The sequence below is a fragment of the Ictidomys tridecemlineatus genome, chromosome 6 (genome assembly GCF_052094955.1).
Source record: "Ictidomys tridecemlineatus isolate mIctTri1 chromosome 6, mIctTri1.hap1, whole genome shotgun sequence".
NCBI lineage: Eukaryota > Metazoa > Chordata > Mammalia > Rodentia > Sciuridae > Ictidomys > Ictidomys tridecemlineatus.
In genome coordinates, this window is record NC_135482.1 from 106,927,325 (window position 1) to 106,954,322 (window position 26,998).

General features: G+C 46.9%; 1 protein-coding gene across 5 annotated transcripts in view; it reads right to left on the reverse strand.

The window, feature by feature from the left end:
- Tspan9 (tetraspanin 9) overlaps positions 1-26,998 on the reverse strand; it is a 196,100-nt gene that overhangs the window by 154,657 nt on the left and 14,445 nt on the right. For 3 of the 5 annotated variants that reach the window (XM_078015397.1, XM_078015398.1, XM_013362286.3), the window contains one exon: positions 17,928-18,006. The exons of the other annotated variants lie outside the window; for them this stretch is intronic. The gene's annotated coding sequence lies outside the window, so the exon portion shown is untranslated. The remainder of the gene's footprint in view (positions 1-17,927; positions 18,007-26,998) is intronic. 5 annotated transcript variants of the gene reach the window in all.

Sequence of the window (26,998 nt, forward strand, 5' to 3'; positions counted from 1 at the left end):
TTGTTTAATGTTTAAATCAGGGCAAACATATCTATCTCCTCAAACAATTATCATTTCTTTACAGTGAAAACATTCAAAATTCTTTCTTATGGCTTTTTGAAATATATAATACATTACCATTATCTACAGTCACCTGACATGCAGTAGCATACTAGAACTTCTTACGTCTATCTAACTATAACTTAATGTATCCAAATTTACCTACCTGGTTTTCTACTGTTGGACATTTGGTATGCTTACAATTTTTAACTATTATAAATAATGTTGCAATGAAGACATACAAAAACTTCTTTGGTATAAATTCCAAGGAACAGGATTATGAATGAATATTTCTAGGACTCTGGATACAAACTGCCAAAAAATCGTACTAAAAATATTTCTAAGGAATGTTGCATTTTTGCAACTCCAGACATAAATGGCACTACATCTCAGCATTTTCTACATAGACCAGTTGAAATCATGCTGACAGCTGAATCAGTCCTGTGGGCTAAGAATTCCCCCACTTCTGTTCTGAAGTGTCTTCTGCTGGTTGCTGATCTACTAGCTGAAAATATTCTTCCAAGTTATCAGGCAACTCCACGGTTAACACCAAGCGTACCACAGCTTGTGTCAAGTTCATTAACATCACACCTGTTTCCTCCATCTTGCTGTGAATCAGGGGGCACAGGGGCTGAAGCTTGCTCACCTCTACATCCCCTTCTAACATCTTCCACCCTTTTTGGGGGGACAGGGCTAGTGGCTGAACCTAGGGGTGCTCTGCCACTGAATGACATTCCCAGTCCTTTACAGTTTTTATTTGAGACAGAGTCTCACTAAGTTGCTCAGACTTGCCTTGAATTTAAGATTCCCCCAGCTCAGCCTCCCAAGTAGCTGGGAACACAAGTGTTTACCACTGCACTCAGCCTCAAACTGTTTTAAATTCTTCCACACTCCCCCTTCTCCTGTGTCCCTCCCTAGGAAGTCATATGTCACAAGACTTTGAAGTAAGAAGGATCTGAGACCTTGGGAAAGCTCCTCACCACCTCCCCACCCCTCCACCACCACCCCCTTTTTTTTTTTTGCCATCCTGGGGTTTAAACCAGGGACCCTTTACCACTGAGCTATATCTCCTGCCCGTTTTTATTTTTTTGAGATAGAGTATCACTAAGTTGCCCACGCTGGCCTTGAACTTGAGATCCTCCTGCCTCAGTCTCCCCAGTTTCTGGGATTATAGGTGTGGCTCCTTACCCTCTTATGCTTCAGCTGTCTCATCTATAAAATAGGGGTAACAATACCTCCTTCTAAGAGTTACTGGAAGGCTTAAGTTAGATAATGCATATACTTAGTAACCATGTCAGGAAATACACAATAAATGATAGCTTCTTATGAAGAAAAAAAATCATAATACATAACAAACCCACCAAAAAATTGTTTAATCCTCTACCACTGGAGGAGATTAAAGACTCACAGCTGTCTCTCTCATCTGACACTCATCCAGCCCTGGATGCCTGTGGAGAGACTCAGAACCTTCAAGTACCATGCCAAACCCCCTGAACCTCAGACCCAGGGCAAGGGAGGGCTGGCAAAGCTGGTTCTGGGACAGTAGGCAGGCAGCTGGTCAGCGTGGAGTCACGGAAGCTCTGGGTCAGCTGTGCACAAAGGAGGGGTGAGAACAAGCTACAGGGAAACCAAACAGAAACAGCCAGAAAGCAGCCCAACCAGAACATGGAGAACATGCAGGAAGGTAGTTCAAGGTGCCATGGGCTCCTCCCCACAAGGAGCAAACAGGTGACTGGTACTGTCAGCGCTCCCTGGCTGACCCCGGCCAAATCTGCTATTGTTCACAGACGATCCTGGAGTTGAGTCACTGCGGCATTGTCCACCCTCTCTATCAGCAGGAAGCAGCTGGACAGACCAACAGCAAGTGCAGGAAACTTTGGCCTCCACCAGATCCCCTCCCTGTTTGGGAGGCCCAGCATCCTGTCTGCCTGTCCTCCAGGGACCCCTGCCCACCCCTGATGCATCCACAATTTGAAGACAAACCCTATTGCCCATTTCCATTTGCCTGGAGAGACACAAGCTCTTTGTGTGGCATTTTGGTGACGTTCCTAGAAGGGAGGCGGGTCTCCTGGATTCCAGTAAATAGAAACCAAGATAAAAGAAAATGGGCAGTAGACAAGAAAACAATTACATTAAATTCATTTGGAAAGGAGGGACCCCATAGCAAGGAGATAATCTTTTCTCTGGACTGAAAACAAGAGCAAGCTTCTGACCTCCTCACTGCCACAGTATATTGGACAGAACTGAGGTGCACAGCTCTCTGGATGTATAAATGTATATAAATTTGACCTGGCTCTCGATGCTCAGATGGAGCACCCAAAAATTCTTGCTGAGATTTAGGACCAACTCAAAAAAGCAGCAGGGTGGTTCATGGGTTCATGTCAGGCAGAACCAAGCCTAGTCCTGCCTGTAACCCTCAGTAGCTGTGTAAGTGCCATCACATCTGTCAATCAAGGTTTGCAAAGTCTAGTACCTACAGGAGCCAGGTGGAAAATATAAGCTTGTGAGGCCACCTGGGTACAAACACACATTCCCCTCAAGGTATAAAGACTGAAGGACCAGGAAAGTCCACAGGCCCCCCACGATGGTGGAGGCTGAAACTCAGATCCAGCCAACTGTTGCTGTGGGGTAGTACGGTGTACTATACTGTGTAGTTCAGTTTGCTTCCAACCTTCCACAGCCCAAATCCCTATTTTTGTGAAAAAAAAAAAAAATCTTTCCAGCATTTAAATGTGGGCTCTAAAACACAGCAGCATTAGTTGGGCCAGAACAGAATATATCAGCGACCTGGATAGGACCTACCTAAGAGACGGCGACCTAAGTTCTAAACCTTAGGCTCCTCACCTGTACAATGAGAGCAATCAGACTCATGTTGGGAGGATCAGGTTGCATTAGGCTTCTCCAGCACTTCACATGGCCTGACACACAGAAGGCACTTGATAAATGGCAACTATCAACTTGGGAGAGATGAAAGGGACTTCAGGAAGACCCACCCTAACCTTCCATTCTCCAAAAAGGAAACTTCACTCAGGGGTCCTGAACCATGATTTGCAAAAAAGCCATTGGCAAGAGCTCGGCAGGACCCAGGTCCGCTGACTCCCACCTCTTCCCAATACAGACTGGAAATATCACCTGTTCCTCACGAGGGCTGGTCTTCCAACTGTCATGGCCAACTCCGGTTTCCCCCAGGAATGTGTTATGCACACATTTTTGCCCCTCCTGCAGCATCCACGAGGTGATGGGGGCTTAGTTCATATGATCTGACTGAGTGGCTCCCGTCTCACCCCACATTCTGATTTATACTGAGTGTGTTCTAGGGCTGCACCCTGTGCCAAGCTCACTCTCCTGCCCTATCTCAGTCTGGGCGGTGTGGTAAAGGGCAGGCTGGGCATGAGAGGGGGCAGTGACATCAACAGGTATAAAAGATAAAGAGGGGACAGGGAAGGCCAGAAGGGACATGATTTGTGCCTGGAGCCAGAGCGTGGGCTGGGTAGCTGGGGGAGCTGAGAGTAGGCTGGGAAGAAAGGCTGTGTCCTGGGCAGGCCAAGGAACCCAGGCAGGAGCGATGAGGCCCTGCTGGCCTGCGGGTTTCTGCCTCAGGGCAGGTGTCATCAGCCCTCTCTGGGACAGGTCCTGAGGGTTAGCCAGCCAGGTTCTAAAGCACTGAGCTACATTTCCTGAGATGAACCTGAGTACCTCAAGGTTGTGCCCTGGCTTGGCCTGGCTCCTGGCCCCAGGATTCCTGTTTGAACTTGTTCTTACTCAGAGACACCCACCTGGCTCCTGTAGGTACTAGACTTTGCAAACCTTGATTGACAGGATCTGGAGTTATGGCCTCGGAATTCCTCCTGTTGGTTCCAAAGCATACATTAAAGCTTACCAATTAACACCAGCTGGAAAGCAAACCTTAGCTGGAAAGAGGCAGCCAGGGAAAGGAAGAACAAATGAGCCCAGGCAACACACTTCCCAAGGAAAGCAATTCAAGTCATAGGTCTTTTACAGCCAAAAGGACCTTAGGGACCATCTGGTACAAACCCCTTGCGTTACAGTGAGGAGCAGGGCCCATAAAGGAGTAGACATGCCCAAGGTCACACAGCCAGCTAATGCAGACAGACACCAGACTCCCTGGCCGAAGACTGCTAGCCTTCGCCCTCTCCAAGGCAGCACTTCCCGTTTCATCCTTTCAACTAAGAACACTTCCAACACCGCAGCAAAGAATGTGTCACACACCTCACCCCCTCCCCCCAGAAGCTCCCAGAAAATCCACACTAACAAAAGCCCAAGGTCACCACACCTTTTGGCACAGGTTTCTCTCCTGGCTCTCACTGCAGGAGGTAGCTGTAAGAAGGGAGAGAAAGGCTACAAAGAGGAGGGGCATGCACTCTCACAGGGAGTCAGCAGGCTGATGGGAAAAAACACACACACACACACACACACATACACACACACACACACACACACCACGTGGTCAAGTGAGAGGATTTCACAGCAAAGCACTGGGAAGGCAGGGAGTGACAGGGAGCTCCCGCAGGCCTTCCAGGCCTCCAGGTCAGGTCCCCTCCCCTCCTGCAAAGAACACAGACTAGGAAACACCCCAGATCTGCATACCCTAACTCCTAGCTGGCGGAGTTAATGAACTCTGAGCCTTGCCCCTCGTTTATGAAAGAGGTGCCCCCGGCACCTGACACATACAAGGTAAAGCATTAACTGCTGGTTATTCGCATCAGTGAGACTTTCTGGCTGATACTTCAAGGGCCCTTTGCCACTGTATAAGCATCCTAAGGACTACGCATAGCACCTTATTCAGCTTGGGGAATATTCATTTATGGACTGATTTTCTAACCAAACATCCAGTCCCCCTTCACAGTGGGGGGTACAACCAAAATGGCTGCCTTAGCTCCAGGTAGCCCCAGGGCAGTGCTGAGCTCCATTTTCATCTGACCCAGGGTTCTCCCTGACAGGATGACCAGTTCCCCAGGCCCTCAGCTCACAACTCCCCCATGCTGCCCATCCAAGTTCTGCCTGGCTTTGTCACCTGCCTGCCAGGCTTATTAGTAGATGTCACCAAGTTTTTGGAGGAGTCAGGAGGAAAGGAGGAGGGAAGCGGATGGTAAATGTTTTCTATGGGTTACAGATGAGGAAACTGAAGCAGGGAAATAAGGCCATCCGCTGCCAGGCTGCCAACCGGTAATCAGCCTAAGGCTGGTTCTCACACAGTGCCTGGGTGGTGATTCGCTGGGCAGAGGTGATCTAAGAGGGCTAAGGAATCTAGGGGCTGCAGATGCAGCAGGGCAGAGCCCACAAAGAAGCTTTCCCATGTTTGTTAATAAGTTCCCTTAAAAAAAAAAAAAAAGGCAGAGGAAGCTAATACAATAGGAAAGACAGATCCTCCTCCTCCCCCTCCCCTCCCCCTCCCCCCCTCCTCCTCCTCCTCGTTTTCCCCCTTCTCATTACCACCAACTGACAGCTACGTAGTGTTTTCCCTCTGCCAGGCCAGGTCCAGATGCTTCACAAACTCACCCAATAATATATGAATACCCTGTGAAATAAGTTCTTTATTATCCCCATTTTATAGATAAGAAAAGGGTCCAGGTGCAAGTGGCACATGCCTATAATCCCAGTGGCTCGGGAGGTAGAGGCAGAAGGAACTCGAGTTCAAAGCCTGAGGCTCAGCAAAAGTGAGGTGCTAAGCAACTCAGTGAGACCCTGTCTCTAAATAAAATACAAAACAGGGCTGGGGATGTGGCTCAGTGATTGAGTGCCCCTGAGTTCAATCCCTGGTCTTATCTAATTTGCCCAAGGTGGCATGACTGGGGAATGACAGATCAGGATCTCGACCAGGTGTGTGGTATTGACCACTGTCTATGCTGCCTCACACCATACAAGCCTCCTCCACCTCCGGGCCACCCTCCTGTCTTCCCAAGCCATGAGACCACAGCCTGCAAACAAACTCTCAGGCCTATAGGCTCTGGAACCTGGGGCGACTGCCTCCCAAGGTGCTTCCTCCAACTGCAGGAACCTGGCCAGCAGGTGCTGAGGTTAGGGAGGCAGACAAATACTGCTGGCCTTGGGCTCCAGGCAGCAATGAGGACAGCAGGAGGTCACCAGGCCCCAGTCAAAGGGGATACTCTGTTCCCACTGACTCAGAGTCCCAGAAGAACAGATGGACAGGGGAATTTCTGAATGAGTAACTAACCACAGAAGAATAAAGTCATGTAAATCATCCCAGAACACAGTTAAAATAACATTAGGCATGGGTTTTCAAAAGCTGGCCCAAGGAGGTAGGAAATGCCCTAAACTGTGCTCCTCCGCTGTGGCCTGCCACAGGGAAGTGCTGGGCCTGGTGTGGGTTTCTGGACTCTTCCTGGTTATAAAATACAAGGTTTTTACCCCATGGGCAGCAGATGCGGGATTGCTAAACACACTTGGATTTCTCCCACCAACAGGAGAGAGGCCCTAGGATACAAAACCAGACAAATGATCAAACTGATTCCTCTTGTTCTGTTTCTGTTAAAGTGCTTTTATTAATGGGTTGCTTGTCACACTCTCCCTCCAGCAGCTTATGAAACGGAGCCCAAGAAAACAAAACAACAGCTCTGCCCTCTCAGGATGGGAAGTGACAGTGGGGAAAACTCAAAGCCCTTCCAGCAGGGTGAGCTGTGTTTGCAAGGCACATCAGGAAGGCGGGCTGGACAGCCCCCACTCCCCTGACTGAGCTTGGAAATGGGAGGAGCGGGGACATTGGACAGCCTTAGCTGGTATTTTTGCCATAATTCAGAACAAAGTTCTTTCCTGCTCACACAATTTTCATCCTGCTAGTAAAGTGAAGGTTTGTCTCCCCAAAGGCTTACAACTCATCCTGGCACTTGGTGTGCATATACCACCATCAGGATGTCATCCCACCCCTCAAAGCCACCTCTAGGTCAAGGCCAGGAACAACCAAGAACAAACTGGAGCTTGTCCAAAGGTGGCAACAGGAACGACAGGTCTAGAAATGAAGTTATCTAAGAGACAGCTGAGGGAACTGGAGAGGAGGCGAGTGGGGAACTGTTGTCAAATGCTCGCAGGGTTGTCATGTGCACCAGGGGGCCGGCTGGCTCTCCCAGGCCCTGCTGGAGAGGCATGGCCAAAGAAAGCATGGCTCCAAAAGGAAGAGCCAAAAACCAGAGCTGCCCAGCAACAGGGAGCAGTTTCCACCAGCGGCAGTGTCCCAGCGGAGCCTGGCTCCAGAATGGAACCCAGTACCAGGGACAAGGAGAGAAGATGAGCTAGAGGACCCTTACTCCTCTGAGTCTGTCTCAAGCCCTGAGGAGCTGGGGACTGCAGGGGGTAGGGCTGTCTATCGCTCTTCAATATTACCACTTACTAAGCGCTTACCAGGAGCTGGCATTATGCTCAGCCCTGCACAGCCATAAGCCAGCCAAACAGGTACACATCTGTCACATGTAAGTACCCCAAAATTCCTGTTGGATGAATAGAGAAGCAGATTGCCAATATCAAGCCACAGAGCTGGTTTACGAACCCAAATTAGAGCCACCAGGACCTGCATCCTGATCTACTGTACCTCATTGGGGCTACTGCCTGGGTCTTAAGAGACCTGTTAAGATGTTGGCTTGCAACTAGGTGTAGTGGCATGTGCCAGTAGTCCCAGCTACTGGGGAGGATCACAAGCCCAGTTTGATACCAGCCTGTGTTAAACATACAGAGATCCATCTCAATATAATAATAAGAAGAAGAAAGAAAGAACCGACTGTAATCAAATGCAACCAGGATATCACTAGCAGAAAACAAATTTTGTTTTCCATATATACCCTAATAAATATGCATTATTTTTAGGAAAGAAAATAGCAAAACTTTTATCTAAATAGTCACGTTCAATCAGAAATGTGTCCATTTAAGAACTGGTTGACCAATCAAAACGAAAGTGAAAAGGGTTACTCAAAAAATAAAAGTAGCTGGGTCAAATTCCATTCCATTCCCAATTTTCTGAGGAATCTCCGTACTACTTTCCATAGTAGTTTCACTAATTTGCAGTCCCACCAGCAATGTATGAGTGTACCTTTTTCACCACATCCTCACCAACACTTATTGTTGCCTGTATTCTTGATGATTGCCATTCTGACTGGAGTGAGATGAAATCTTAGATTAGTTTTGATTTGCATTTCTCTAATTACTAGAGATAACACTTTTGCATATATTTGTTAAAATCAGCATACTGTAGTGACAGCCACATCAATGTTTACAGCAGCTCAATTCACAATAGCTAGACTATGGAACCAATCTAGGAGGTCCTCAATAGATAAATGGATAAAAAAAAATATGGTATAAATGAAATATTACTCAGCTTTAAAGAAGAGTAAAATTATGGAATTTGCCAGTAAATGGTTGGAGTTAGAGACTATCATGCTAAGTGAAATCAGCCAGTCCCACAAAACCAAAGGCTGACTGTGTTCTCAAATATGAGGATGTTAATTCACAATAACGCAGGGGGCACTAGGGAAGAATAGTGTTACCTTAGATTAGATAGAGGGAAGTGATGGAAGGGGAGAGAAGGGGATGTGAGGATAGGAAAGATAGTAGAATGAAACAGATATTATTACTATATGTATATATGTGACTGCAAGACCAACATAATTCTGCAACATGTACACTCAGAAAAATGATAAATTATCCCATCTATGAGTGCTACATCAAAATGCATAAATGCATTCTACTGTCATGTATAACCAATGAAAACAAATAAAAAGATTAAAAAATACCCAGTGCCACAAAAAAATGAAAATTATAAATATAAGTCAAAAGATGGCAACAATTCAAAGATCAGTCAACCAGTGAATGAATGGCATAAACAATAATGTGGTATATCCATTCAATCGAACATTATTTGTCCTTAAGAAGGAAAGAAATTCTGATGGTACATTCTACAACATAGATGAAAATTCTGAAAACATTATGCTAAGTAAAAAATCAGTCACAAAAGACCATATATTGCAGGACCCCACAGATACAAAATGTCCCAAAGAGGAATACCTATAGAGACAGAGAGTACACTGATGGTTATCTAGGGCTAGGATGGAAAGACAAATTGAAGAGAGGACAGAGTGACTGCTAATAGGATTTCTTTTGGTGGAGATGAAAGCATTCTCAAGTCGACAGTGATGATGCTCACAAAACTGAGAATATGCTAAAAAACCACTGAATTGTATGCTTTAAATGGGCTGATTTTATGGTAGTGAATTACACCTCAATAAAGTGAACCAGTTGGCCTTCTTCATTAATTTTAACAGATTACAGGGAATCTGATAAAGGGCAGAAATTACGGAGTTAATTAAGGGAAGCAGCAGCTCACTACTTCTTGCCAGTGTCACTCAACAAATATTTATTAAAAACATGTTATAAGCCATGCACTGCCTCACCTCGGGGGTCAGCAGTCATGCGCCAAATCCAACCCGCTGCCAATTTTCATATGGCCTGCAAGCCAAGAATGATGTTTATATTTTACAAGACTAAAAAAAAAAAAAAAAAAACAAAAAAAAAAACAGAATAATATTTGATGGCATGTGGAAATTATATGAAATTCAAATTTCAATGTCCATAAATAAATATTACTGGAACACAGCCATGCTTATTCATCTATGTATTCTCGATGGCCACTTTTGTGCTCCAAGGGCAGCGCTGAGGAACGGCAACAGAGCCCATATGGTCTGCCAAGCCTAAGGTATTTACAATCGGGTCCTTTGCAGACAAAATTTGCCAACCTCTGTGCTAGAGATTAGAGTGTAGCAGAGGGGAAGAGTGAGGAGGAACAGTAGAGTCTCTGTCTCAAGGAGTTAATGACCAGCGAGGAAGACGATGCGGGCCTGAGGACCACACAGTGAGGGTACATCAGTGGAGACAAATGCGGCCATGCAGGAAAAATCCCCCAGCCTCTGAGTGCACCAAACAAGACCTGGGCACCTGAAGGAGTGGGAGGGAGCCACATTTTCAAAGGCCCTGACGAGGGAGAGAAGTGGCCCACCCAAGAGCCACAGAAGGCCACCAAGGCCTTCACACAAAGCTTTCACAGCAGCTGGCACTCATTCCCCTGCCAGGCTAAGGTCCTGGAGAATGTGGCAGGGGGCTGAGAGCCACCTGAAAGTTGTGTACAACCCTATGCCACGTGACCTGGGAAGATAGAAGGTGGGAGAATTTATCAACTGAAAAATATGTATTGATCACCCAACAAAGTGTCCATCCCTTTCTTTATCCAGTTCACACAAGACACAAAATAAGAAAAAGATGCAACCTTTGGCCAGGCACAGTGACACATGCCTATAATCCCAGAGGCTTGGCAGGAGACTCAGGCAGGAGGATCACGAATTCAAAGTCAGCCTCAGCAACAATGAGGCGCTAAACAACTCAGTGAGACCCTGACTCTAAATAAAATATAATATAGGGCTGGGGGTGTGGCTCAGTAGCCAAGTGCCCTGAGTTCAATACTTGGTACCAAAAAACAAAAAAAAAAAAAAAAAAAATGCAAACTTTGGACTTCAAAAAGGAAACAGTAACTTAAAAATACAACCCCAAGTTCTCACAATGGTCTCACACCCCAGCTAGACTTGGGTCCTGCAACTCAAACCTAAGTGCATTTGCCATTGCCAAGGCCTAGAATGTGATTCCCCAGAGTGTCTTCCAAAGGCCCACTTGTTAGAGGCTTGGTCCTCACTCTGTGGCACTACTGGAGACACAATGACCTCCAGGAAGTAGGAGCCCAGTGGAAGGAAGCTGGATCACTGGGGGCATGCCCTTGAGATGATACCTATCTATCTATCTCTCGCGCCCCTTTTCCAGCCATCATGAGTACAGCAGCTTTTGCTCCACCAAGTGTTCCCACCATGATGTGCAGCCTCAACACAGGCCCAAAAGCAAGGGAACCAATAGACCACAGACTGAAACCTCTGAAATCATGAGCCAAAGTCAACCTTTTGTCCTTAGAAGTTGATTTATCTCGGGTATTTTGACAGTGATGGAAAGCTGACGCACCAGACACCCCCAGGACTGTTCCCTCCGTCTCCAGAGGCCTCCATCAGGTGTGATTTACTGGGGGAAGCACCCCTCCCACCACACACTCTTTCTATCATGCTCCTGCATGCCCTACGCCCTGCCCTGCCCCATCACACTTGCTTCCATCTGATGGACATGTACCTCCTTTTTCCTTGACTCTTTTACTGAAATATAAATTTAATATATAATATGAATAGTAGAAGCTTCATTTTACTCACTGCTGTATTCTCAGCATGACCTGACACAGAGTCATCTCTCGATAAATATTCATAGAATAAATGCAAACACAAAACACCTAAAGAAAGGTAAAGGCTGAATATCCTTGGTTTGCAACCTTGAACAAGTTACTTCCTACTCAAACTTCTTATCTGTGAATAAATATAATGAAAGTGCCTACTTTGTGGGTAAAAAGGTAAGGAACACAGCTTATTGTTATTATCACCTTCTTGTGTTGTGTGGATCTTCCACATCTACAGGTTTTGCATCTGAGGATTCAACCAATAATGAACCAAAACTAATCAGAAAAAAAGAAAGATCATGTCTGTAACTGAGCATGTGCAGACATTTTTCTTGTCATAATTCCCTAGACAATATAGTATGGCAATTATTTATATTGTATCAGGTACTCTAGGAAATGTAGGGATGATTAAAGTATACAGGAGTATGTGCACAGGCCCTTATATAAGGGACTGGAGCACCCATGGATTTAGTATCTGCAGAGGTTCTGGAAACAATCCCCACAGATGCTATGAGATGACAGTGTATATCTCATTTAATTCTCATAAAGTCCTCTAAAATAACTTTTATTACAAATTCCTTGTAGACAGATAAAGAAACTGAAGCTAAGAGATCCTTGGTAAGTTATCCAAAGTCAAACAAGAAGTAAATGACAAAATTAAAAACCCAACTCGGCAATATCAGACCTCAGGGTCCATGCTCCTTCCTCTACATCCAGCTACAAAATAAAGTTGTCCAAAGAAGCTAGAGAAAGGGGGCCAGCATCTATTGGAGCAATCAGCATGTTCATGAAGGAGTGGATTTCAGAGCAGGTTCTAAAGGAGTAAGAGATTCTAATGAGAGGCTAGGGCTGTAGCTCAGTGGTAGAGCACTTGCCTAGCATGGGTGAGGCACTGGGTTCAATCCTCGGCCCCACATAAAAAAATGAATAAATAAAATAAAAATATAAAAAAATACATTTTAATAACAACAAAAAAAAGGATTCTGATGAGCAGAGAATGCAAGAAAGTCATCCTAGGCCCAAGAAAGTGGAGATGGGGCAGGTTTTTCCACAGAAGCCAACATTATCACAACACCAACAAACAAGGACAATAGCAGACGCCTGAGGAGCATCTGATCCAACCATTCATTTTACAGAGCAAGAAACTAGGGTGTAAGGTGACAGAGGAACTGTGAAAGGCTGTACAAGGAGTAACTTATGCCTGTGTTGATGCTTTATTTTTATTCATTTCATTCTTTATAAAAATGACAAGCAATTGGGCTGGGGGTATAGCTCAGTGGTAAGGCACCTGACCCCCAGCAACGACAACAACAACAACAACAATAACAAAAAATAGCAATAACACGTATGTGCTATAGCCAGAGAAAACAAGCCAGGATGAGGGTAAGGTTAATAGTGTCCCCACCACTAGTCAGAAACAATGTCCAATAGTCTCGTATTTAACAGGTTCAGAGTTACATAAGCCACCGGCCTGCATCCAAGGGCAGAGTTTGAACTTCCTTGAAGTGTACTTGTATTGACATTTTTGTTTCCAAATCTGTTTGTGATTCATTCATTTGTTCGTTCCCTCATTCTGCCAGCAATTACTGGGACCTTGGATAGAACCTGCACAGTTCCAGGCATGGAGATCCTTGTAATGCACATACATAGCTAAATGAGCTTTCATTCCTTGCCCACAAAGGCTGATGAAAACCATCCAGTGGTCTATTAAAAACAACAAGTGAGGACAACTAAATGCCCCAAGTATGTTCTGGCCAACGCTGGTCTCTGGGAGAGCGCACGTGAGAGAGCTCTGCTCCCACCCGACACCTCACAAAGTTGAGAGCAAAGAGACTTTTTAAGGCAAAAACCCATGATTTAAAAAAAAAATGCAGAAGGGTTGATGACAGTAACATGATTTTGGAGACTAGAGGGCAGAAGGATGAATGGTAAGTGACACAAAGCTGAATCCTAATCCATCAGCACTCTGAAACCCCCAAAGGCTTAGCATCAGGGGGCACTGCAAACGGGAGGCAGATTAAAAATCTGCTGTAAAAATAGGACTAAATAGGGCTGGGGTTGTGGCTCAATGGTTGAGCACTTGCCAAGCATGCATGAGGCACTGGGTTCAATCCTGGCACCACATAAAAATAAACAAAATAAAGGTATTGTGTCCATCTACAACTAAAAAAAATATTTTTAAAAAATAGGACTAAATAAAACCATCCATCCATCACTCATCCTCTGTCCCTCCTCCACCCATCATCAGACAAGGAAGTAGCCTTTTTCTATGGACAGCGCAAAGCAGGTCTGTGGACTGAGGAAACTGGACACAGGGTTAAGTGGACATGCGGAAGCTAAGACCCTGGCCCGCTTCTTCCATTAAGCTTCTGGGCACAGGGAGTCTGTCTTAGACCTTCCAATTAGATTAGAAGAGTCTTCTCTAGGGAATCTCAACAATCTGCAGTACTAACTTGCTAAGTTCATAAATGAACACACCAACCAGAAACCCTACGTGAGGCCTGGGTCCTCTGTCTTCCTCCCCCTCCCCCTCACACATGCACACTGTCTATCTGCCCGTCTCTTTCTCTCACTCACACACACACACTATCTGTCTGCCCCAACACACACCCATACACACACACACACACACACACACAGTCTGTCTGGGCACCCCACAACACACCCACACACACACAGCTTTAATTCACCTTTGTTTGTGTGTGTGGTGCTAGGGATTAAACCCAGGGGCATTCCACCACTAAGCTACATTCCTAGGCTTTTTTTTGGAGAGTCAGGGTCTTACTAAGTTGCCCAGACTGGCCTCAAACTTGAAATCCTCCTGCCTTTGCCTCCTGAGTAGTCGGGATTACAGGTGTATGCCATTATACCCTCCTTCAGTCACCTTTTTCATGCTTCATTCAAATGCTAGCAGACTTCCTAGGATCACTAGACTGAAGAAAGTTTGTCACAGGAAAGGCTGGAAACACACACACACACATGTTATAGGAAACAATCAGGATGAATCCTTCCTTCCAAAAATAAGCTACCATTAATATCCTCAGAGACACAGGAGATGATATTGTATCCATGAAACCAAAACAGGCTGCTATAAAAGAAGAAGATTCAGACAACAAAATCTCTTAGAATTAAAAATAGGATAACTAGAATGAAAACCTCAGCAGAAAGCAGGAAGACAAAGGTGGGGGGAAAACTCAAAGAAAAGAAAGAAAATAGAAAATATCATAAAACTATCGAGCCGATCCAGGAGATTTAATATACAAATTCTAGACATTCCAAAGGAGAGGAGAAAATGGAGGGCGTAAATTATCAATGAAGGAATTCAATAAAATCTCCCACAACTAAACATAATGTGTGCTCCAAGACTGAACAGACAGGTCCACAGGACACCCAACACATGGGGTGAAAACTGAGCCACACCAAGGCATGTCATGTGTGACATTTCAGAATACCAGAGACAGAGACTTTCACATTGGACGCTAGAGAATCCAGAGAGGGAAAACCAGGCCACCTAGAAAGGAGTAAAATGGGAATAGCGTTAGACTTCCAGACAGTAACCTTTACATGAAAAGCAAACAACGCTTTGCACACATGTGCATACACACGCCAATCCCCGGCTTAGATCTCTTACCAAGCCAGAATATCAATAAAATGTGAATGCCAAGTTCTTTTTTCAGATTTGCAAGGTTTACAAGCATTAAGAGTACCGATTATGTAGTACTTTGCCCCTGTGGCACATCTGTCACAGCAGGCTGCAAATGCAAGATGACTCCCTGTCTCTACCACTAGACTCCAGGGGAGAGACTAGGTCTTACTCAGCTCAGTGCCTCCAGCGAGAGGTGCCATGGAATTTCACATGACAAGGACGCTAAGTGCAGGGAGGAGATGTGTAAACAGAATCTTCAAGAATAAGCAAAGATGGTACAGCACAATGTGGGTGCAGGCAGCAAGAATAGGTGCCAAGGCTCAGGGACCCATCACCATCCAGGGGTTTGCTGACCACAGACAAAAGTCCCAGTCAACATCTGCAACTAAAGCCAGGAAAGCTTGAAGCCATGCTCAAGTAGCACTGGTGATATTACGAGTATCTGGATTCACTTTAATATCCTTTATGGAACAAGGTAATATACAATAAATAAACTACAACCTGAGTATGAAGCAGGGGGATACTGAGGCAAAGGGCTGGCTGTGGATGTGTCCTAAAGGTCCCCAGAGCAGCCTGGCAGCAACTAGGTGCAAGCCACCATGAAACCAGTGCCCTGTACAGAGATGGGAAGCCAGACATAACACGAGGATGCAGAGGCTCTGGAAGAAGGGCACTTGAAATATGGCCACTGGGCTGGAACAGAGGGTTCACTGTACCTAGTCCCACTCTCCCCACCCCCACCCAGAAAAGCCGGAGATTTAAGGCTCTGAAAGATCACAGGACCAGAGAATGGGTGAAGGTCAAACACACTGGGAACAGAATCTAAGTCTTCAGGTTGCCCCCTACCCCTTGAACCCTGTGTAGCCAACCTCGGGTTTTCATGCAGATTTTCACTGGCTGGATCTTGAGGTCAGGAAGGACAGTCGTGGATGAATAATGGTCTGGCCCTTGCACCACCCTTAACTCAAATTTATGGAGGCAGCTTTGTAGAGGGAGCCTCCCCTCCCCTCGCACCTCCCTCTGCTCTCCCCACGGAGGGGCCTCCAGCGGCGCAAGTCTAATTGGATTTCCACAGACCAGGGATGATTTCGTGCTCTGCAGTAGCAGCGGCGATGGCGGTGAGGTTTCTGAAATAGAAGCAGTCAAGGGCCTGTTTGCTTTGCCTCTGTGGCTGGTAACCCAGGGGGACCTGAGCAGCTGAGGAGGACCCTTTTCTTCCTAGAATGGTGCCTTCCGCCCTCCTGATCAACATGCCCTCTCTGCCAGGCCCAGCCTCTGCAGCCACAGGCTGGGCTTTGCCGGTGGCATATATTCTTGGTTGGGAACACACTGGCTGCAGCTGAAGAAGCAGGGCCAGGCAGGGAGCCCTGTGGGAGGTGCGGCCTGCTCGCTTCTGAAACTCTCCCTCCTCCCACCACTAGTTCCCTTCTCTGCTCACAGAACAGACACACTTGACATTTCAGGCAGACAGCACCTCCCAGTCTGAACAGCTCAGAATAGTGAACCACCTGTGTGTCTCTCTGGGTCCTTAGTCTCTCAAAGTTCTCTCTCTTTATTACACAACAGGGATAAACCGAGGCACAGAGTGGGGCCCAATACTTGCAGGGACCCCACCGTCATTGGAAACTCTCATGCCCAGTCAGGCAACCACCAGCTGCTGGTGCCTAGCTCTGACGTATGCACCCTAGACATCTCACTGTGGGCTTGGGAGGGCATATGCACAGGTGAACTAGGTACACACTTAAGCATGTGTGACAGCCACAGTGAAAGCAGACACATAACAAGCCCTATGCAAGAGTGTGCACATCAGGTGTGTGTATGTGGGGTAAGGGTAGAAGCCAATAAGGGCGTGTGAGCAGATGTGTGTGAAGAACACATGTGCATGGTATGGGTAAATGTGTGTGTGAGAGCGGAAACAAGTATGAGGTCATGAGGGTGTATATGAGCATGAAATGTGTGTGTGGAGAGAGAGACAGAGAAAGAGAGAGAGAGAAAGGGGGAGGTGGGAGAGAAAGAGAGAGAGAGTGTGTGTGTGTATAGGTACACACAGAGCAGACCCTGGGCCCCAGGGCCACACTGAGACAGTCGCTGAATAAGGAGGGCAGGCAAGAAAGATCACTTCCCCAGACTCAGAAGCCAAAGCGCATGGTTAATATAAGAGGAACAACCCTAAATCTAGAAGCCCAGCTTCCTACTCCGCTTACCTCTGCCCCACCTGCCTGTGCTCCTGGGTTTTCTACCCGAGAGCACTCCTGGGTTGCTCTACTCTCAGCCTCACTCTCTGACCTCAATATTTCCACCTGTAGCATTTTTTTAATTTATTTTTTCCCATTCCCCCTCCCCAAACTGTAGCTTTTTTTTTTAGAGACAAAGAAAAACCCTCCTTCCTTCCTTAGGGAGTGATAAATACAAGGATTACGGAATGACATTCTGAAAGTGATTTTGAATAACTTGGAAGAAAGGGGGGAGATAAAATACAGGGCATTTCAGCCCAGACTTTCCTCAGAACTGGGGGAGCTGCCGTCCCCAGGGAGGGTAGGGCTCACCTGCAGAGGTCTCCATCTGCCTGCCAGGGCACTGAGCCCAAGTCGGTAGCAGGAAGCTGGGGTCTCTCAGTAGCAGGCTTGTCTGAGGAGCCAAACACAAGACACAGGGTCCTCGCAGGCCAGAGAGGCTGCTGTCCACAGACGGGGCACAAACTCCACTCCCCAAGCAGCTTCCCCTAATCTGGAAACAATCTGCTCTTCCTTCTACCAAATAAGCAAGTTAAAGGAGGGGGCCTATCCCTCACCTCCCTCCTGGGTGACCAGCTGAACACCTGAGAGTAGCCAAACAACAGGCTCAGAGGCGGCCTGACCATCACACCCAGATATTTGTTCACTGCTGTTCTCAACAATCAGTCCCTCTGTCCCTGAAAATATGAGCAATAGTCCAGAGCATGAACTTCGGCATTAGACTGACCTGCGCTGACAGCCAGCTCCACCACCTTTTACTTGTGTTCCTGGATAAAAAATTTGATTTCTTGAACCTCGGCTTCCTCCTAATTAAAAAAGAGATAAGAGTTGTGAGGATTAAATGAGACATGCACATAGAGACTCTGCACCATGCCGGACACACAACAAGCACTTGGCAGCAAACGGTCACTATTACATAGCAGCACGGTGACCTGCCCCTCCCCACCCGCCACCACAGCTCCAGTGCTGCGGGTGGAATCCAGGCCAGGCCTCACACCTGCTAGGCAAGTGCTCATGGAGCTCCGTCCCCCGTCCTCACAGTGACCCTTTTGAAATACAAGGTAACTCTGTCACTCTTTTGCTCAAATTCCTCCAAAGGCACCATTTTTTCCCACCATAAAAGCTACCACCCTTCAGCTGGCTTTCAAGGCCCCATGGGATCTGAGTCCCGTGACCTTCCCCAGGCTCTCTTCACTAAAGTTGGACCCGTCTTGAACAATCTTACAGGCGACTACCTCAAGGCCTGTGCATCTCCTGGTCTCTCTGCCCTGGAAGGCACCTTCCTCTGCTATTTCCTTCTTCCACCTCTCCTTCAATGTCCCCTCCTGAGTAAGGCCTTTCACAATCCCTGCCAGTGCCCCGTCCTCCCCCACTTCCCTGTTTTACTTCTCTCCATAGCATCTGTCACCATCCAAAAAAATACAGATTTTAATTGCTTATCGTCTAGCTCCTCTACCAAAATAAAAGCTCTTGAGGGCAGGGATTTTTCTGTACACCTGCATCCCCAGAGCCTGGACAATGGCTGGTCCAGAGGAACCCCTTGAACATTTGTGGAAAGGAATGAGTCTTAGGACACCTAGAGTGGACCAAGCAGAGGCTGGCACTGGAAACAAGTCTTTTTGTTTTTAGAAACAAGTCTTAAGCTCCACTTTCCCACTAATAAGTTGCTTGCAATAACAAAAACAGGCCTCATCCTCAGCACTCCAGGTCACTGTCAAGAGGCAGCAATAGTAAGAGGTTGTCTAGGAATATGCTTTGGTGCTTGGCCTGGTGGAAAGCCCTAGAAAAATAGACAATCCCCTTCGGTACCCAGCTGGGAGCCAGAGTGCTAAGAGGATACCACAGGAGATCCACTGCCTTGGGGAATCCTGCCGAGTCAGGACGGTCCCTAGATGGGCACTCTGTATCCTATCTACTACTGAATCCTGTGCCCAGGATCTGCCTGCACAATGTAAGTGTTCCAACAAATGTTTGCTTGGAAGCATGAATAAGCAGATCCCATACAGATAGCCACGAAGAGAACAGAAAGATAATTGGTTAAAAGTCTTGAATAAAACATGAGTTGACCTCAAACAGCATGCAGACAATAGCTACCATGGAGAAGACTGACAAAAATAGTGACAATATCAGCCCTCCACACCCATGGGTTGTACATCTAAGGATTCAGCCAAGCATGAACAAAAATTGGGGGGAAAATAAACCTGCTTCTGTACTGAACATGTACAGTCTTTTCTTCTTGATATTATTCCCTAAACAATATGGAGATGATTCACAATACACAGGAGGGTGGGCAGAGACCGTATGCAAATGCTATGCCAGGGTTTAGTGTCCTCAGGGGGGTCCTGGCACCGACTCCATAGTGTGGGATGGCTGTTTAGTCACCCCAAGCCAGGTGTTTTCTGGTGCAGACACTAAGGAACTGGTGAAGACAGTCGAGGGGAATGAAGAACAACTTCAGAAAACCTCTTCTCAGTGAATGCATTTCAAGAAGCAGGAAAAGGGCTGGGGTGTGGCTCGGTTGTATAGCACTTGCTTATTAGCTTGATCAAAGCCCTGGGTTCAATGTCCAACACTGGAAAAAAAATTAATCTTAAAAAAAGTAGGCCAGGGCTAGAGATTTAGCTCAGGGGCAGAGCACTTGCTTAGCATACATGAGCATGAGGCCCTAGGTTCAAACCTCAGCATTGCAAAAAAAAAACAGAACACATGGTCAATATTAGCTATAATATTATACCCACTGTCTTTATTACTGTCTTGACACCTTTTTTTTTTCTTTTTAAATTTTTTGGTACCAAGAGTTGAACTCAGGGGTACTCTACCACTAAGCCATATCCCCAGCCCTTTTTTTTTTTTTTTTTTTGAGATAGGGTCTCAGTAAATTGTCCAAGCTAGACTGAAACTTGTAATCCTCCCAAGTTGCTGGATTACAAGCATGCACCACCTTGCCCAACTATCTTGACACCTTCTGATGGAACAAGCTGAACTGTAGAAGTAGGAACACTGGGTTCTAAGACAGGCTCTCTCCGCAGTGGTACGTGGCCTTGGGCGCACAGCTTCACTGCTGAACTTGCCTTTCACATTCAAAATGTGGATTGGTGAAGTGGGGCACTGTCCCAGTCACCCAGATGCTAGGACTCCCTCTCTGGGTCTCATTTATTTAGTCAACAAATAGCAGCTGGCAGAAGCCTTCCTAGACACAGGGCGTGTAGTAGCAAACACAGGCAGGCCCCTTCTCTTGTTGCTCCCTTGCCAATGGCGCTGACTTCACGAGCCCACAAACATTCAGACCCATCCCTCAAATAACATGGCCTTCTCCTCTCTGGGGAACAGGACTCTTATCTACAGAGTTTGAAGCCCTTGTTGAGGAGAGTACCAAGTCCACTGTCTTCAGGATACTACCCGCTTCCCTGGGAAGTCAGCAGGCCTGACCCCTGAGGGAGCCCTCCCTTCTGCCTGCCCCCCAGAAGCCTTCTTCCCAGTATGCAGAGAAAGAAACCAAGCTTTTGCTCATGTCAAACTTTTCTGGTGGCCAAGGCTAAGAGACCACAGAGTCCCAAGTCCCAAGTTCAAGAGTGTTCCTCTACATCCCTGATGGTGCCTGGCTAGGCCAACCTGAAAGAATTAGGAGCTGTACAACAAGAAGGGTGGCAAGAGCCCAAGACCCCTGGAGGTATAGCCAGGCCCCTGCTACCTGGGCAACTCTCTCCTCAGGCCTGCTTTCTGCACAGCCCTTGCCCCAGAGCCCACCCAAATGCAGCTCAGGAGACAACTGCAGAGAGAATGAGTGGGGTAGGCAAGTGCCAGGGATCCCCCTAACAGACAGCTGAGATAAAAAAGTCACCCAGCAAAAGTTCCTTCCACAGACAGGCTGGCAACTACTCTGGAGAAGGATAAGACAAAGCTCCCCTGAGAAGGTCCCTTGGCACATGACACTCCATACAGAGGTTGACCTCCAGGCTCCTCCTCCAGCCACAGAGCTGCAGACTTGCACCTCCCAGCTGCAGGGGATCCAATTGCAGCTCCCCTCAGCAGTCTTAAAAACTGGAAAAGAGCAGGTGCATGAAGAGCCTCTGGAGCACCACCACTCACTGGACCACCCCCTCCCCACAGTGTGTGACTCACCGTCCTAGACCTGGGGGTGACCTCACTTGGGAGCCTCCAGTCCTTGAGGCCCCCAAGAAAGAAGCAAGCCAGAGAAACAAGCAAAGGAGCAGGTCCAGAGCAGAAGCTCCATTCAGGTGATGTTCCTGAGCTCTGCTGTGGCTGGAGCAAGGCTGCCAAGTCGCAAGGCTTCACCAGGAGACTCCCAGGCCATGGAGGTGGGAAAGCAATGAGCTAACCAGAGTCCTCCCTTTCTCAAAGGCACTATGTGTCCAGGCGGTGGAGACAATGGAACAAGGCACTTTGGGACCAGCCAAGATCAATGGGGTGCCAGTCAGGCTGCCGCTGCAAAGATAGAGAAAAGCACGGACACCAGCCAGGGGTGGCAGCAGCTAGTCTGCAGGGCACTGAGAAGACACCTGCTTAGATAAGGAGGAGGGGTATGTGTAGTTCTTTAAAACAAAAGTAAGAAGCACATTGCCAGTGTGTTCTCTGAATGTGTGTGTGTATGTGTGTGCGTGTGCGTGCGCGCGGGCACACACAAGTTGGGGATGGGAGATTGCAAGGGGAGATGAATCGTGGGTCTCAATGGCAGGAGTAAGATTTAGAGTTGAATAGAATGTATCTAAGAGATTACCTCATGCGCTATCACGTCTAATCTTATAATCCCAAACACAACATCCTTCACCAACAGATATGAGTGTCTGCTTAAATCCTAGCAGCAACAGAAAACTGACTACCTCCCAAGGAACCCATTTCTCTGCTGGATGGCTCTACTGGAAAGCTCTTCCTGGGCCTGCACCCAAATCTGATGATCCCCTAAGACCGCTCGCCCGTAGATTCACTCCCCATCCTACACATGCTGGAAAACCATGATTATGGCCCCTCCCACAGCACTTCATAATTTCCTGACAAAATGAGCATCCCCAAATCCTTAATCGAGTTCCCATGAGTGTGGTTTCACCCTCCTCTAAATGAATTCAAATTTACCATTGAATTAAGAATTATGAAATCCTAATGCTGCAGATGTGGTCTGAACTCTTGAGGTCTGAACCCCACATCCAGGATGGTATTGTTCTTAGAATGCTGGGGGTTCGGCTCAGGGGTGGAGTGCTTGCTTAGCAGGCATGATGCCCAGAACAGAAGATGAAGGAGATGGAGGAGGAGGAGGAGGAGGAGGAGGAGGAGGAGGTTGTTGTTGTTGTTGTTAAGTGCCCCAGGAGGGGGAGAAAGAGGAGGGGGAAGAGGAGGGGGAAGAAGAAGGGGAAGAGGAGGGGGAGGACAATAATAAAAAGGAAAAAACTCCTTAGAACCATATGGCATGGTTACCTTATATTTTCTTATACTTGTTCTCATTTATTTATTCCAGCAACATGTATTAGCTACCTACTATATGCCAAGCAGTAAGATAGGTACAAGGGATACTGGGGAAAATGCCATACCATCTTTGTGCTAAAGGAGAGAGCCAACTTAGAGAGATTAAAACAAAATCAGAAAAAAAAATATGGGAAAAATAACATGCTGCTAATGGGGTCTTTTAGGAGTTTTAACTGAAGGCACCACCCCGGTGGGGAAGGAGGAATCCAGGAAAGGGAGACACGTCAGGTAACTTAAAGCAATGCAGGGCTCCTGACAACAGCCATGGTGAAGTAATGGGGTACGGATATTCCCACCCACCTTAAACTACTAATAAACTGGACAGAAGGCATGAAACTGCTTTAGATTAGACCCCAGGCCATAGTACTGTGATCCTTGCAAATAAAAGAGGCGAGTCCTACTAAGGCCAGCTGACTGCCTTGGAGGCAACTTCCAGAGGGCAGGTCCAGAGGAGGACTCCAAGTGGAATTCAAGGGTCTCACCAAGAGGAGGAAACAGAAATCAGAGCTCATACAGCTAGGATTTTTAGTGTAAAATGCCAGAAAAGAAGGGTCTGTACAGAAAGAATTCAGAGAGACCTGCAGAAGAGACCTCTGGAACACCTGACTGATCTGCACACTCGGGGGTGAAACTCCACAAGACCGGGAGAAGAACCACTGAAAAGCAATACACCAATCATCTGTGGAGCACACTCAAGTCCGGAAAGAGCTCACATCCCCCTATGAGAGTGAAGAGATCTCAGAGGGCATGGGGTAGAGTCCTCAGAAGGGTGTTGCCTTAGTAGTGAGGCTAAATTAGCCCTAGACTGCAAGTATGAAACTGATCCCAAGTCATTTAAATGCATACCGGAATAAAGTCAAATACTATTTAAAGAAATATAACAAAACCCAACATCCATCAACATCAAATTCATAATGCCTGGCATCCAATCAAAAATTAGCAGGCATTCAGAGAAGCAGAAAAATGGCCTATAACCAGAAGAAAAATCCGTCAGTAGAACACACCCCCAAAATGACAGAGATAATGAAACTAGTAGACAAAGATGGAAAACCAGGTGCTGTAAATATTCCCCATATGCTCATGGAAGAAGAAAACCAAAACATGATGAGGAGAGACAGAAATACATCAGAAAGACTCAGATGGTCTATGAAAGACGGGAGACACAATATCTGAAGTGAAAATATTCTGGAAGGGTCTGAATCAGATTAGATACTGCAAAAGAAAAGATCTGTGTAAAAAGGTAACAACCGAACTATGCAAAATGAAGCTCAGAAAGAAATAAAACTGAAGAAAACTAACAGAGCCTCAGAAACCCATAGGATAATACCAAACAGTCTAATATCCATATAGTTGGCATTCTAAAAGACAGAGGAGTGGGAGTGGAAAAAAATGTAAAGAAACAGTGGCTGGCTGGGCGTGGTGGCACACACCTGTAATCCCACCAACTCAGGAAGCAGAGGCAGGAGGATCCCAAGTTCAAAGCCAGCCTCAGCAACTCAGCAAGGCATGAAGAATTTAGTGAGAGCCTGTCTCAAAATTTGAAATTTTAAAAAACAGGGAGAGAGGGGAGGGACTCGGGATGTGGCTCAATGGTTAAACGCCCCAGATTCAAACCCCATTGCCGGTGGGGGAGGGGGTGGAACAATAGCTGAACAAATTGTTACATTTGCTGAAACAATGCAAGATGGGGGGTGCATTTCAGCAAAGTAGATCACACCCAAGACAATGAGAAATGAGAGCATTTGAGAGGGAAAAGGGAAGGGAGAATCACAGATAATATGGCATTACAGAAACAAGGACAAGGTAGATCTAACCGGGGACCAATGAGCCTGGACAGGAGCAGATGGCAGCTCCAGGGAGGCTCTGAAAGCCTCAGTCCTTTGGCCTCGCGTGGTAAGCCAACAGGTCAGCTTGTCCTGGAAAAACAACGCAAATGATTTTTTGAGCCTAATGTCAGACTTTGCAGTTTTCCTAAACAGAAGGATCCAGAGAACAGAAGAGAGGTGGATCCAGCTGTGACCTCTGAGTCTTCAGGCTGCTCTTCCCCCAACCACAAGGACAACCCAAGGATGGACCCCATGTGGAATAAAAATAGAAGTGACAGAAATATTTTGCCCATCTGAGAAGGTTCCTCTCCCCACAATTCCTGTAATGAGAACTCTTAAACCAGAAAGGATCGCAGGTATCAGAACCCCTCACTTTCCAGTGGAAAAAAATCTAAGGCCCAGAGAAGTGACAAGACTTGCCCAAGGCCAGTCAGGGTCCTGACTGCCATGGACTGCTCTTTCCACTGACTCCACCTGTTACAGCCCCACAGTGCTCTGGCACTCCATGCCGCTCTGGACAACGTCACTGTCTGTGTGTGTCTACCTGTATCTGTCTCTACAGGCCCACACGAGCTCCTTAGGACAGGCCCAGCATCAATGAGCTCCCGAATTGCCATGGAGTAGGTGTTCAATTCAGTCCCTCTCAAGGACTGAGCCAAAGGTGATTGTCCACCTGACTTTGGGGAAGGAAGGAAGAAATGAGGTCTTTCTGAAGATTTGAGGCCAGAGCTCTGTCTACTCAGTCGTCTGCCAGAGGACAGAGAAACAAAGACAGGCACAGCAATACAGAGAGGACCCGCTAACTCTGCTCTAAGGTTGTTACCAGGCAACTCCTCAAGAGGCAAGGATGGGGGTGGGGGTGCTGACATTCCTCTGGCCTCTAAATCCTGCTTCCCTTATCAGATTGGCCCTACGCCACAGCACTGTGCTTGCCACCCCCTCCTCCAGGCAGGCGCAGGGGAGGAAGAGGAAATGAACTTGAACTTTCCTTCTTCCCCCTCCCCCAATACAGGCTCTGGGTTGGGCAACACTTCTTCCCAGAGGTTAAGAATGAGTAAATTCTTGGGCTATTCCTGGAGTCTCGATTTTTATCATCCTTCCATTCTGGTCAATTCTCAAAGGCCAGAGGCCAAGAATGCCAGAGAGATCTGAGCCGGCCCACCAAACCTAAAATAACCCCACACGTGCCTCTCTCAAGTCCTCATGGATTTGGCCATTTGGGGTGCATGTTTTCTTACAAAGCTGCCCACAGGCCCTGTGATGTCCCCTCTCACACAGGGAGCCAGGAGCTCTGAGGTACTCTTGGGGCTGCTGAGGAAGGTGGGAGCAGGTATGGATGTGGCAGAGGGATAGAGGAGATAGAAAGCAAATCAGGACTAGGACACCTGGCTCCAAGTTCCTCTGCTCACCTACCCAGAGATCCCAAGAAAACCAGCCTCAGTTTCCTCAGGCATGAGACTTTCAAGCAGCTGCCTCCTTTTCCCTCAACTTCCTCTCCACCTCCTTTGGGTAAGAAGGCATAATTCTCCACTCCCAGAGCTGTAGACACTTTCATAAAGAACTCCAGACCTACAGAGATCCCTGCCTCCTCCCCAGAGACATCTCAAACCCTGTGATTATGAAGATGGATGGTGAAGCCAAGCAAGCACTGCGTCCTGGGGAAAGAGATGCCCTCAAGGACACAATTCTTTTTAGATCATATGCGTAGTATTCCTTCATTCAAAAAGTATCTGAGAGGTTGGAGGTGCAGCTCAGTGATGGAGCACACGCCTAGCATGTACCAGGCCCTGGGTTCAATCCCCAGAACCACACACACACACACACACACACACACACACACACACAGTGTCCACCAGGTGCCAGGCAATGAGAAAACAGGAAAAGCATCAGAGAAGAGATACTCAAGGCCTCTGTTCTTCAGCAAGAATAGAGACCACAAGAGAGACTTAAGCAAGACATTAAAATACTCCTACCCCTCTAGGAAAGGCCATCTCTAGCCTAATGGGAAAGCTAATAAACAGAAAATAAAACAGTGATTACCAGATCCTGGGAAAGGTGGTTACCAGGCACAGGGTACCGCTGGATAGGAGGACTAACTCCTAATGTTCTCTAGCACAGTAGGGCAACCAGGGTGGACAAAAATTAATTGAATATTTCAAAAAAGCTAATAGAGAGGATTCTGAATATTCCTAAAACAAAGAAATGATAAAAGTCTGACGTGATACATGTGTCAATTTCCCTGATCTGATCATTATATATATGACAGACATATTGAAGTGTCCCACTGTACTCCATAAATATGTAGAATTACTATGTATCAATTAAAAATAAAAGTGTAGCTCAGTGGAACAGCATGTGCTTAGTATGCTCAGGACCCTGGGTTTTTAAGGAGAAGCAAAGAAACTCTGGTGCCATCAGAAAATGCCAGTGAAGTTTACAAAAGTCCTGAGCCCAGGAGTCAGCTCTGCTTGTCATGCTGGGGAGTGAGGAAGGT